The 14903-nt window shown below is 48.5% G+C and overlaps 1 protein-coding gene across 3 annotated transcripts in view; it reads left to right on the top strand.

The window, feature by feature from the left end:
* The first annotated feature begins 678 nt into the window (after positions 1 to 678).
* Positions 679 to 14903, top strand: part of KCNG1 (potassium voltage-gated channel modifier subfamily G member 1) — a 65711-nt gene continuing 51486 nt past the window's right edge. The window contains exon 1 of one of the 3 annotated variants that reach the window (XM_088472202.1): positions 679 to 994. The gene's annotated coding sequence lies outside the window, so the exon portion shown is untranslated. Of the gene's footprint in view, positions 995 to 2463; positions 2513 to 14903 lie in introns of those variants that run through there. The other 2 variants (XM_088472203.1, XM_088472204.1) reach the window with 2 other exon arrangements.

The following is a 14903-nucleotide window of genomic DNA, read 5'->3' on the forward strand; positions in this document are numbered from 1 at the left end:
CCCCAAAGAGTGATCTCTTCCGACTCTGCAAAGACAAAGAAAGCTGTCAAAGGACAGCAGTTTAGGTCAGGGACGTTTCTAGAGTGGAGGGGGCCCGTGTGCATTCTCTGACACGGGCTCCATCCTCTCCGCCCGGTGGCCAGCAGAGCACTAAGTTATAGACTCTATAGCGTCTGCACAAGGCACCGGGAAAATGGTGGCCTTATTCCCTGTACTGTGCATGCGCAAACGACGGGAAAATGGCTGTCGCGGCCATTTTCTAGTCGTTTTACAGAGCCGGACGCCCGCAGGGTGTGCGGTGCTGGGCCCCAACGGACCCAGGGGCCCGTGTTCCCCGCACACCCTGCACCCATTATAGATACGCCCCTGGTTTAGGTACTATGCTTACATTAAATTTTGTACGGTGGAAAGGTGTATGGCTGTATACCTCTGAGCAGAAATGGTGACTGTTGCAGAACTTCTTTAGAAGCAAACAGACACAGAGCAGCATGAGTGAACGATGAGGGCTCTGTTCCATGAGTTTGTATGATGAAATCTACAACATATATGAAATAAAAAGCCAGCCCCCAGTTCTATCACCTCCTCTCTTGCTCGGGGACTTTTAACACCTCACACATTTTTCTCCTTTGCAACAGGCACAGCACAGGCCCCTCCTCAGTGCTCTGCTCAGTGATGGGAGCCTCCTCCCTCCTCAGCCACACACACACTGACTGAGCTGTCTCCGGCAATGCTAGCACCGCTTTCTCTTCAGCCACCTGCACTGGGAGCACGGGCAATGTCTGCAGCCTGGGCACCTGCTGCCAGCACGGCATGGTGTGTGACGAGAAGTAAGTGAGGTCCTGAAGCCCATGCATGTAGACACGTGTTGCATACAGAGTTGGTGTTGTACACTGACAGCCACTGGCACCTGGATTTGGCGTGAAGAATGGCACAATCTGCATTACTGCATGGGACAGCTTCCCAGGAACTTTAGCTCCAAGTTGGGACATAGCAGGTTTGTTGTTTGTTCTTCCTCCAATCGCCCGCAGCCTGGTGCATAGTATACATTGTTACTGTGTCATTTGTTACAGACTTCACAACATGCAGTCCTGTTGCTAATTCCAGCTCTGTGTATCTGCATAGAGAGGGACTTTCTTATTAGACCATAGACTTTGCAAATGTTTTAAGACATTATATTACAAGCTATTATATTATTTGTATTATATATGCTGTGTAAATAAGCATGTTCATTATGTGTTTTATAAGCATATACTGCAGTTCAATAACATTTTATGGTGTGAATTTCATTTACTAAAATTATCAACATATTTTATAGTTCATATTCCTACTTTGTAAACTATTCGTATTATGTAAAATAAATGTAAAATCTTAAAACAAATTAACTTATATTTAATCTGTATTGTACAATCACTTTGACCAATTTCAGGCGAATGCAACATGTGTTTGCCAACTAGTAGCCGCCAGTTACAGATTCATTTCCATTTGAAAAACAAATGTGTTTATTTGGAGACTGCATTGTAGTCAGAGCACACTGAGATTATCTGCAGATCTCTGAATGCACAACAAAAATACACTGTCAGGTTACTATGCAATTCTTTTTATGTGTGCGAGATAACAGAATATATCCAGATTAATATATATATATATATATATATATATATATATATATATATTATGTGTGTGTGTAATGTGGTGTTTCATAGTACTCTCCCCTTGCGAAATTACAAGAATCATATACTAGTAAAGTAATAAGCACAGCAGAAAAAAAAGGGTTGGGTACGCGATCCTGGCGCTGATAATGCCGGTGTTCAGAACCGGTATTATCAACACATGCAGGTAAGTATTCTAACCCTTTCCCTAACGAGCCCCTCCTGCAGCCTAACCCTAACCTTCCCCTTTGGCAGCCTAATTGTAACTGTCCCGTCCCCCTGCAGCCTAAAGCCGCACATCCACTAGGTGACGCCAGTATGACAGTACGATTACAATATTGCTGTTCCCCTGCAGTGCCTACACTGAACGATTGACCATTCAGTGATGGCACATCAATCATCTCTGAACATGGGCAATCTGTCGTTGACCAACATGTTCAGTAGATAATTGATGTCGGAAACGACCAGTGGGAGCGCGCATTGCTGGTCGTTTCTGAAATAATAGTGCCCGATTTGTGCACAATTACTGCGCGATTGCACGATTATAATGTCGTAATCATGCAATCGCTCAGTAACATCACGTAGTGGATACGTGGCTTAACTCTCCCCTCCCGCAGCCCAACCCTAACCCTAGTGCCTAAACCTAACCCTAAGCCTCCCTCTAACATTAATACTCACGGTCGGGATTCTGGAGCCTGGATTCTGACTGCTCTCGGGGTTCCGTTGCCGGGAATCTGACCGCCGGCATTGTGTGCGCCACGATGGTGACTACATCCCGAAAAAAAAAACCCATTAAAATTGAGGTCCATACCCTGAAAACTTTGCCGTCTAACAGGGTGATGGGAGACATACAACAACAAAAGGTAAGCCAGTGCTGGACTTCATTCAGCTTGCAGTTCACATGTACATGGCTATAACATTGCAGCAGTGCTACTGATTTAGGATGAAAGATTTCACCTTGTATTTCAAGTTGCATTTGGATGGATTTAGTAGTAGAGGGACAGAGTCCCAGAGGTCAGGAACAGCTAAAAGGCAGCTTTATGGTGTGAATTGGCAGTGATAGTGCATTGTGTAGGATGGAAGCAGCTTTGAGAAGAATGAAGAATACAGAGAAATAAGTGATGATCTCTAGAATGGACAGTTAAGGACGGTGCTTTGAAGGTGAGTGTGAGGACTTTAGGGCTAATATAGAGAATGAAGGGATTAATATTTCTATATGAAGTATATGGAAGAGTTTTTAGTTATACACATAATACCCCCATCTGCCTGCATTGGATTGATAGAGATTGTGTTTGTAAGTGGTTGAGGTGGGCGCTAAGGCTGGACAGATGGCATATCAAATAAAGTATGAAGGGAAGAGACATAGGTGTAATAGTTTATGGGATTGTGGATGTTGTGTCAATGGCACAAATATATTTCATATATTTCCATCTAATTTGAATGACATTATCAGTAGAGTAATATGCTGAGGTTTGTTTTACATTACCCAAGAAATTTGACTGTGCCAAACCCAGGTGCATGTCTGTTGTAAGTACAGTGTGTGTACACAGTCTTGTTTGGCTTCTGCATACTCTCGTAGCACAAGTACAGTATGTTTGTCCTTCAGCCTACATGTCTCATTGCAGTATCTGTAAGAATGAGACATGCAGCAATCAATAGAGTTGTATTTTGCATCTCTCCAGTTCCGGTGCAAATATCTTATGATTCAGATTTGAATTTTGTGCAGCACCAGAAACTCCTGATGGTTCAACACCATCAGCAATAAATCTGCATAAGATTTAAAGCATCACTTTGTTATACTGTGTACATATGTGTGTGTGTGTGTGTATATATATATATATATATATATATATATATATATATACAGTATATATATATATCTATATATCTATATCTATATATTTTGCTCATATACAAGTGGAAAAAGTTTTACACCAGTTTCATATATTTCATCCAGTCATAAAGGTCCAATTACACATTGTTTTGCTAAGACCTACAGCAAGTATTTGTTCATTAAAAATGAAACACGTGCACAAACAGTACTAGTAAGGTATGGAAAATACACAATTGCATGTGTATTTCCTTAAAGGACATCACCACCTTTAGTCATGATTTCGATAGTCTTATATGACCCTCACCTACAGCAAGTAGAGGAGGGCTCCAGGGGTCGGAGCACCCTGTGCCGGCTCTTTACAGTGCGCCCCAACATCGCATGGCACGCCTCCAAATAACGTCAGGCTGGCGGGAGCCTCACTAGCTGGGCTTCCCCCAGCCCCTCTCCCGTCGCTGACTGGATGCAGCACGCATGCGAGCAGCATCCATTCAGATTCCGGGGTCCAGCGGGGGTCCCCAACTTCCCGATTTGACCACCCGCAGGCCACTTCGGTCCTCGAGTGGAACAGCGGGACAGTACTGTCCCGCTGAAATTAGGATGTTGTCGAGCGGTGCATCCTCTGTGAGTGGCGCCTCTGTTCGACCGCACTGGTCGAACACCCCTAGAGCCGGTCCTGAGGGCCCCCATTGCCTGAAGCCATTAGCTAGCACGCAGCCATCAAAAGCCTACAGTAAGGGTTAATGTAACAAGTTCAGAGTTGAAGGAACTTTAAGTTTAGTGGCGAACTTATCGAAATCACGCCAGTTCCTTCATCTTGGAACCTATTACATAAACCCCCTAAGTCTGTTTATAGGTGTAAAGCATAAATCTGTGGACAGCTTTGCAGTGTGCTTGATTTGGCTGCAGTGAAAAAGTACAATTATGTGAGAAACAGCTCTTTATAGTCATAGGGGGCATATATAATTTGGGTAATAAGGTCGACAGGTTCTGAATGTTGACAGTCAGAAGGTCAAGATGGTCATTAGGTTGACCCTTAATATGTAGACATATATTTAGGTTGACAAGATTAACTTGTCATCACATTCAAAAGGTCGACATTTAACATGCCAACACAAAATGTCAACATATGTTTTTTCTTTTTAAACCTAACCCTAACAATCATCAATAAACCATGCTGCCGAGATGTTAACCCTTTGATATGTCAACCATTTAACTTTGTCGACCTAATTACATGTCTACATATTGGTGGTTAACCTAGTGACCATGTCGACCTTTTGAATGTTGACATTCTCATTCTGAATGCTGACCTTTTTACCATATACCATATAATTTATGAACATTACATTAGATGTGGCTATGCATATGTTCTTTTAAGGTTAACCCATCTTTTTATGGAGTTCTAAAGCCTGTTTTGAGGACAGATCTTACTACACTGTACCTGAGCATACAGAACTTTGAGCAACTGCGGGCAGTTCAGAGTTATATACATCTCTGCTGTCTCTCCACTTGCAGATGAGTGGCTGTAAGTGGGCGGTATTGGGGTGCTTGCATGTAAGATAAGTGTTCTGTGGGAATAAAACGGATATTCGGAGGTGTAATCAGACAGATCTTTTGCACCAAGGATAATGATGACAGCTATTTTCACAAACAGATGGGGCGGCGTGGCTGCATAGATACGGCAACTCTGAATACAGGCAAAGATCCACATTTATTTAGCCAATTTAAACAAAACCTTCTCTTTAAATATTTTATATATACTTGTCCTTGACTGAAGCCACCCCTCCTGCTGTGTCAAAAACCTAACATCATAGGGGTTTAACTAAGTAGAGTGAATTGATTTTTTGTGCTGCTCTATTTAAATCCAATGAAGTCAACTAGATTAAGTCTACTGAATTGCAACAGAAGTTTTAGAAAACATGCAATCAGTCCGAAGTGGTCGTTTTTTTTCCCAATTTGAACTGCACAATTCTTGATTTTTTTCACATTTAATCAGTACCAAAAAACAGAATATATATTCTACAGGTTTCACCAAAATGCTGCTTTTATTTCTCTTTGTCATAGTTGTTTAATGCAATACCACTTGCTTAAAGGATAAAAGAAGGTTCCCTTTAAAGCCATAAATCTTAATGGCTTCTGTGTTCGCTGTTTAAACACTCTAGTTATATCTTCACTGTACATCTTGATGCTTTTTTCCAGTTTACAATATTTCACCGCTCTACTTGAGGTACAGTGAACAGAGCCCATGGTGTGAAGACTGCTTGCTGGAGTTAAATTCTTAAAGCTGACAGTGTCAGAAATACATTTATTATGACTGTTTGCGGGAATCCAAACATGTTTAATTACATGATTCCCATAAAACAAAAATTAAACTACATTTTCTCTCTGCACACTCCCACGGCAAGCTGTCAAAACACACAATTAATGTGACACTGGCCAGAACGAATCTTTGTGCCAGGCATAGGGTGCATGTGATAAGATGTGAAAGACATTTCCGATCTTGATGAGTTGAATAGTTTCTGCACATTTTATTATGATATTTATATTGATAGCCTTTAATTTACTAACTGTAGAGATGGGTACGGGATGTCGGCGGTCGGGATGCCGGCGGTCAGAATCCCAACGCAGGCATCCCGACAGGGTTAGAATACAGACATTTGTTGGTCAGTACTCTAACCCTCCCCCTCTCCCTACCCTAACCCTAGCCCACCATCCCCTGTGTTTGACCCTAACCTCTCCCCCTAGTGCCTAAACCTAACTTCAACTTCCCCGCACCCTAAACCTAACCCTCCCCCCCTTAGAGTCTAATCCTAACCCTCCCCCTAGTGCCTAACCCTAACGCCAACCCTCCCCCCAACCTTGCTACTATCCAGCCGGCATTCCGAACGCACCCCCGTCTTTGTTGTGTTCATCTGCACAGGCAATTAGAAACATGCATAGAAACTTATGAAAGTACAGTACAGGTTGAGTCTCCCATATCCGAAATGCTCGGGACCAGGAGCATTTCGGATTTTGGATTATTCTGGTTTTCGGAATACCTGGGGGGGGCCCGGCGGGTGGGTCTGGAAGGTGTCGCGGTGGTCCGGCGTGTGCTACAGATGTCCTGCGGGGCTGTCGCGCGGGTGTTGCGGTGGTCCGGCAAGTGCTACAGGTGTCCGGCGGGTTTCATGAGGGGTCCGGTGACTGAGGCGGAAGGGTCCGGCAGGTAAGGTGGAAGGGTCTGGCGGGTGCTGCGGCTGTCACGAGGGTCCGGCGGCTGCCGTTGGGGGTCCGGAGGGTGGTGTGGACCACGCTCAGGCCGCTAGTCATTGGCCGCTGATACTAGTGATGTCATGACGTCAGGTCACGTCGTGACATCACATATGCACCGAAATATTCCGGTTTTTGGAATATTTTGGTTTTTGGAATAACGGATATGGGAGACTCAACCTGTACTTGTATTTTTCTATATTCATGGCCTGAAGAAGTGTTAATGCCATCACACACAGTACTTACTGCTATCAAGTTTGATTCTGCCCCGATTTATTTTTAGAAATTTCTAATAAAAAAATAGTATAATGTAATGTGGCGTTTATTTCATATGATAAAAATATATTTTTCATGTATTTACATGTGTCAAAAAATGTGATCCTGTAATGTGGGTTGAGAGATCTTTAGTATTCAATATTAAATATTACTCTCCCGATCTAAATGTTCAAGAGACCTCCTGGCATGATCTAATATTTTCCATAAAACAACCATGGATGAACCAGCAATGAATACAACATATCCCGCTTTATATTATAGAGGAGTCTCAAATCTAATACAAAATGTATTGCATAAAAATAGATAGAACCTTGGTGGTTAGTATATGATTGTGTGAGGGGCGGGTGCGGTGCAATGCCTGCTGCCATGCAGGTGTACGTCTGTTACTTACCTTGCGTCGCACCCTCTCACCTTCAGGCCGTGTGTTGAGCAGACGGTCCTGGAACCTCCGAATAGAACACGGACACGATGACCTAGGGGAAAGGAGACGAGGTGAGTACCGTCCTTCCTCACGTCGACCGACGCGCCCTACCGAACCGGGGGATAAATTCAGGTTTTAAGTGAAGATCATCATTGGCACTTTTGGCCTCAGATCCCGAATTTTCACCTATCGGTACTCACGCACCAGGTGAAGATCCGTCCTTGCACCGGGTTGCAAGGTTCACCGTCCGCCCAGAAGGAAGGAGATAGATAGTGACAAACAGGGAGAGACAGTACACACAGATATTCCTCACCGTGTCCACTCTTGCTCTTCGTCCGCTCACTCGCCTACAGGTCCCTGTAAGGAGATACACAACACAGCCGTGCAGGGCCTAAACCTATGTCAAGCAACTACACATACTAAAACGGCATCACCCTCAACCTACAGTGTGTGTAGTGCAACAGATATAACAAAAACTAAACATTTGCCCTGCACGGAACACCAAACACAGACTAAATACACAAGAGCAAAATACAGTGCTGTCCCTTTAAATGTCTGCTACCTATCCAGAGCTGGCCAGCTCCTCTTCTCTGTGACTGGGGAAACCACTACCTCATGGGTGGAAGCCGTACAGCTCTCCACCACTGCTCACACCTCTAACCATCTATGCGGGGGCTACCTTTCTATATGAGGGGCACACCTAATGGGCTCAGGGCCCTGGACCTAACGCCCAGGGTCTTACATGCGGCTCAGGCCTAGATGCCTGCCAAACGGTGGTAGGTAGTGGTCTAGGCCTAATGGCCAGATCACTTATTATGGGGCTCAGGCCTATTTGCCTGCCTATCTGTGGGGCTCATATATTGGGCCTAGTGCCCTCCTGTATGGGTACAGGCCTATGCCTGATTTATGGCCACGGGCCTGGTGCCCGCCTACTTTATTGGGTAGTGACCTGGGCCTAGTACCCAGGCCACTTATACCTAAGAGGGGATCCTTTTTGGGGCCTAATGCCCGCTATAGTGCCCCGGGCCTTGTGCCCGACTAATTGCCCACGGGCCTAGTGCCTGACAATGCTCCACGGGCCTAACGCCCGACAATCCTGGCGGTCTAGGGAGGGGGTATATGGTGGGCCTCACGGAGGGCCTACCTGCTACGTTGGGAGAGGCTGCGGGGGGGAGCTTTGTGACGCTCTTTTACTTCCCTCCCCCGCAGTCCTCTCCGGTCCTCAGCCGCATTCTTCTGCCGCTGGCCCGTCCTGGCCAGCGGCGCCGCCTCTTCTTCTCTTCCTCCAGCCGGCGCCGCCTGTCTTCTCTCTTGACAGCGGCGTCTTCTGGCCTCTTCCGCAGTCGCCGCCCCTGTTGCCGCGCCGATCTTCCACTCTTCGGGAGGTCTTCTCTCCTCCCTCTCCGCCGCCGAACTGCCCTTTCCCGCTCGGCGCCGTCTAATACAAGACGGCGCGAGTGGGCGGGGCTATGACGCAGCGAGCCGCGATTGGCTCGTCGCGTAGGCCTCTGATTGGCTGATGGCCCGCGAGCCAGGTTTGGCTCGCGGCCAGTGCCAATCGCCCACCGCGCCCAACGCCTGACTGGCGCTGGGAGCAGGTACTTTCTCCCAGCACCGGCTACCCGCCGCTTCTTGGCTGCCAGGCGCCAAGCTCCGCTGAGCTTGCGCCCGGAGCCAAGCTTCTCCCGGCGCCACAGTACCGCCGGCACTGGTGAAAGGGACCAGGCGGTCCCTTCACCAGGTGCCCGCGGTATCTGCACCGACGCTAGGGACATTACTGTCCCAGCGCCGGCAACGGATGTGTCCCGCAGAGGACACATCCCTTCTGCCTGCCCCTGCACGTCGGCGGATGCTGGGATCAAACACGTGATCCCAGCACAGCCTTCCACATTTCCCCCCCCTTTTTCCTTTGTAGTCCCTACAAAGTCTTCCTCCATCTCCAACATCCGCGGGTCAGGGTATTCTATGGTCCCTCCAGCGAGGATCTGTTCAAGGGCCCAGCCGGGACCGACTATGACCCCACATTCCTTCTCCACTGGCTCCGGGCTCTCCATCTTCGTACCTCCTGACTTCACTCTGCGGATCCTCTGTGGGAGTGGCAACTCGGAAGTGCCACTCACGATGGGCCACCATGGGGAATTTTCTTCTTAGGGTGCCGCAGCCACCCACTCTTCTTCCAACTTGTCTGGGGCATCTTCACTGAATTCAGGGTGTGGCACTAACCACCACCCAATAGTCGATTCCTCCGGGGCATCCTCTTCCTCCCAGGTCTCCGCCGACATTTTCCATGAGTGGACTCATCTCCACAGACTCCTGCAGCAAGCAACACTTTCCTTCTTCAGCGTACTCCATCTCTTCCTCTGACATCTCCGGGTATCCAGGTCTCGGACTCTTCCAGCATGGGGAGATCCTAGACTTCTTTGCCACTGGGTCTTCAAGCTCTTCCTTATAGTGTGGCATCTTCACCTCCCAGTCATCCACATCCGTCCTCTGCGGGCAAGGATCCTTCTTCACTGGGACCTCTTCGGGGCATAACAGTGTCACTGCCTCTTCCCAGGGACACTCATGGGCCAAGTGTCCCTGCCGCCGACACTTCCAGCACGGGGGTGCTGTTGCCATCTTCATCACAAAGGGGTCTCTACCCTTCGGCTCCTGCTCAGGAACAATGGGCCCCTGCGAACGTACTTCCAGCAGGCTCTTCTGCTCCACTTCCCTGGCTTCTTCTATCCACTTCTGGGCTCTGCCATTCAAGATCATCTGGTCTTCGTCCCACGGACAATCTCGAAGCTCATGCTCTGGATCTCCACATCCTTCACACCGGAATTCTTCATCCTCCTGGTGCCACTCTTCATCACGTGGACAGCTATTATGCTCATGCCCGTAGGTTCCGCAGAGCATACACCAGAGTCTCTTCTTCACAGAGTTCTTCTGACCACATCTCTGGACCGCTTGCTGGGCCATCTGTGTCATCTCCAACGGGGACATTTCTTCCTCTTCTGTCGCCCTAAACTCTCTCCAGGGACATTCGCTGGCAACATGTCCCAGCCGCTGACACGTCTTGCAGGGGATCACAGCGGATTTCTTGCGCCCCTTCTCCCGGCGCTCTTCCTTGCCGCGCTGTACTGACCGCTGCACCATCTTCATGATGTCTTCTCCCGACACCGTAATCCAGTCTCTCTTGTCCTCATACGCCCGGGGATGGTTCCACTCCGGAGCTGTCCGTAGGGGGGTCCTCTTGCCGGTGGTCCACATCGTGTCCGTGATCCTGCCGACTACGCCAAATGTGAGGGGCGGGTGCGGTGCAATGCCTGCTGCCGTGCAGGTGTACGTCTGTTACTTACCTTGCGTCGCACCCTCTCACCTTCAGGCCGTGTGTTGAGCAGACGGTCCTGGAACCTCCGAATAGAACACGGACACGATGACCTAGGGGAAAGGAGACGAGGTGAGTACCGTCCTTCCTCACGTCGACCGACGCACCCTACCGAACCGGGGGATAAATTCAGGTTTTAAGTGAAGATCATCATTGGCACTTTTGGCCTCAGATCCCGAATTTTCACCTATCGGTACTCACGCACCAGGTGAAGATCCGTCCTTGCACCGGGTTGCAAGGTTCACCGTCCACCCAGAAGGAAGGAGATAGATAGTGACAAACAGGGAGAGACAGTACACACAGATATTCCTCACCGTGTCCACTCTTGCTCTTCGTCCGCTCACTCGCCTACAGGTCCCTGTAAGGAGATACACATCACAGCCGTGCAGGGCCTAAACCTATGTCAAGCAACTACACATACTAAAACGGCATCACCCTCAACCTACAGTGTGTGTAGTGCGACAGATATAACAAAAACTAAACATTTGCCCTGCACGGAACACCAAACACAGACTAAATACACAAGAGCAAAATACAGTGCTGTCCCTTTAAATGTCTGCTACCTATCCAGAGCTGGCCAGCTCCTCTTCTCTGTGACTGGGGAAACCACTACCTCATGGGTGGAAGCCGTACAGCTCTCCACCACTGCTCACACCTCTAACCATCTATGCGGGGGCTACCTTTCTATATGAGGGGCACACCTAATGGGCTCAGGGCCCTGGACCTAACGCCCAGGGTCTTACATGCGGCTCAGGCCTAGATGCCTGCCAAACGGTGGTAGGTAGTGGTCTAGGCCTAATGGCCAGATCACTTATTATGGGGCTCAGGCCTATTTGCCTGCCTATCTGTGGGGCTCATATATAGGGCCTAGTGCCCTCCTGTATGGGTACAGGCCTATGCCTGATTTATGGCCACGGGCCTGGTGCCCGCCTACTTTATTGGGTAGTGACCTGGGCCTAGTACCCAGGCCACTTATACCTAAGAGGGGATCCTTTTTGGGGCCTAATGATCGCTATAGTGCCCCGGGCCTTGTGCCCGACTAATTGCCCACGGGCCTAGTGCCTGACAATGCTCCACGGGCCTAACGCCCGACAATTCTGGCGGTCTAGGGAGGGGGTATATGGTGGGCCTCAAGGAGGGCCTACCTGCTACGTTGGAAGAGGCTGCGGGGGGGAGCTTTGTGACGCTCTTTTACTTCCCTCCCCCGCAGTCCTCTCCGGTCCTCAGCCGCATTCTTCTGCCGCTGGCCCGTCCTGGCCAGCGGCGCCGCCTCTTCTTCTCTTCCTCCAGCCGGCGCCGCCTGTCTTCTCTCTTGACAGCGGCGTCTTCTGGCCTCTTCCGCAGCCGCCGCCCCTGTTGCCGCGCCGATCTTCCACTCTTCGGGAGGTCTTCTCTCCTCCCTCTCCGCCGCCGAACTGCCCTTTCCCGCTCGGCGCCGTCTAATACAAGACGGCATGAGTGGGCAGGGGCTATGACGCGGCGAGCCGCGATTGGCTCGTTGCATCCGCCTCTGATTGGCTGCTGGCCCGCGAGCCAGGTTTGGCTCACGGCCAGAGCCAAACGCCCGCTGCGCCCAACGCCTGACCGGCGCTGGGAGCAGGTACTCTCTCCCAGCGCCGGCTACCCGCCGCTTCTTGGCTGCCGGGCGCCAAGCTCCGCTGAGCTTGCGCCCGGAGCCAAGCTTCTCCCGGCGCCACAGTACCGCCGGCACTGGTGAAAGGGACCAGGCGGTCCCTTCACCAGGTGCCCGCGGTATCTGCACCGACGCTAGGGACATTACTGTCCCAGCGCCGGCAACGGATGTGTCCCGCAGAGGACACATCCCTTCTGCCTGCCCCTGCACGTCGGCTGATGCTGGGATCAAACACGTGATCCCAGCACAGCCTTCCACAATTGTGCCAGTATCTAATCAGCATTACATTATAGTTAACACCTCACTTTGGTCATTACTAGATGAACTGATGAATGCTCATAGCTTAATTGATGTTTTAAATATGGATATATTACGGATATGGATATCAGGGCCGTAAGTAGGGTAGTGCGACTAGTGCCATGGCACAGGGCAGGGGGCACTGTTCAAGCCATGGCCCTGGCACCAAAAAGTCTAGTTATGGCTGTGATGGATATATTATCATCAATAGACTGTTTCTTGCCACACTAAAACCCAAAGGTTTATTTGTATTGATATAATACTGTTGTCTAGAACACTGCTACCATGTTCGATGGAAGATGCATACATTACTATAGCTATATCTTATCCCGTTATGCTTATTACTGTATAGCCTCTAGTGTAGTGGGACTATGAACCTAGAGTTGCTAGGTGCTCCTCAAATTGCACAATCCTGCAATCAGTTGGTTAAATCCTTCGGGAATTAGATAATCTCCCCTCATGACATCACTCTCAATCTGGAATGCTTTTAAAATACCACCAGGGGTCCTTTTTATCAGCTATGCCTGGTCATAGAAAAGTGTTTAATCCAGGACTTGAATTCTCTGTAAATGCTTTACCAAACTTAAAATGACCGTACAAAACGTATAACTTAATTATAGAACATTGGCATACAGGCATAGGTAATATATCCCGAAATCGGTAAAGGAAGAAAAAGTAAATTATTGGTGTATTTGATAAAAGCTGAATCTACCACTAGAATCCTGATTGGTCACAATATATGAAAATAAAAACACAAAAATGTCCCCCAGCGGACCACTAAAATCCTAAAGGCAAAAAGCTGGCATTCTATTAGCATATAAAATGCAGAAGTCTTAATTAAACACGTTTGCAAATATATAATAAGCAACTCGCCATGTCACTGCAAAGTGTTTTTGGTTCCTATATTTGGTCATACATTCATGTGTTTTTAAATTGAGAGCTAATTTACCAGGATGTACCCCAAAAGCGTCCAATATGGCACTACTTGGACCTGCGATCCCTGCCAGTTACTAATCCCATATATGACTACTGAATAGTGATACACATAATGGAAGTCTTGTAACTAAGGGTCAGATATATCAATAGGAGATAACCACACTTTTTCTTTTTAATGCAATAAATATTTATTGGCAGTCACAGATAAACACAAAATAGCAATCAAAACATCAAGTACAACCAGATTAGTGCTTCTTTCCAAATACCAAAAAGACGAAAGAGACAGAACCTGGGAGAAAGCAATGGACAAGAGAGGGGAAAGGGTAGCCTGAAGAAGAAGGCAGAATAGCATTGGTCATTGCCAGCTGTTTGTTACCATAATGGTTGTTCTCGCAGCATGGGGATGGATCTTGGTTGGATCTCTCTTTGTGTGGATGGCCTTCAACTCAGAGGCAACGCTGTGGTTGTACAAAGAGATCTGTCTCCTCTGAGTGTCATGGGAGTGTTGTAGGTAAGGGATCGGTATGAATGACCCCCAGACCCACAGTATGTCCGGCGGTTCAAATCCCAACGCCGGAAGACCGGCAGCAGTAAAGATCCCAACAAGGTAAGTAACTAACTATCCCTAACCTTTCCCCCCTAACCCTAACCTACCTTTAGGTGTGCCTAACCCTAACCTACCCCCCTAGTGCCTAACCCTAACCCCCCCGTAAGTGCCTAAACCTAACCCCCTCTCCGCAGTCTAAAGCTAACCCTCCCAGGGGACTCCCTAACTCTAACCCCCCCTTCCCCTAGCCTAACATTCCTGGGGGGGTGCCTTACCCAAAGTCCCCCCCGGGAGCCCCTAACCAAACCCTCCCCCCGCGGCTGTCCATGCCTGCCACCCGGCTTACCTTCGTTTGGTATGCCGGGCATCGGGCTAATGATAGGCGATGGGATTTCGACACCTATCATTAGTCCCCTGTCGGGATTGCACAGTCGAGAAGCTGGCAGTCGGCAATTCGACCGTCAGCTTCCTGACTGCATCCCGTAGGTAAGTAGCTATGCTTTTGTGCTATTCTAAGTACAGAGAATGGAAGCCTGTGTCTGACGGATTGCACACAGCAAGCATAGAGGATGTGCAAGTGCTGATACTAATGCTGATGGCTGCAGATGTGGACAGAAAATTGTCAGTGAATTGGCTTTCCGCTTGAATCAATACTGATACCCGCATTAGCTTTAGGTAGTAAATCTAGCTTCTG

This window comes from Taudactylus pleione, unplaced genomic scaffold, assembly GCF_031769625.1.
Source record: "Taudactylus pleione unplaced genomic scaffold, aTauple2 ptg000121l, whole genome shotgun sequence".
In the NCBI taxonomy this organism is placed as follows: domain Eukaryota; kingdom Metazoa; phylum Chordata; class Amphibia; order Anura; family Myobatrachidae; genus Taudactylus; species Taudactylus pleione.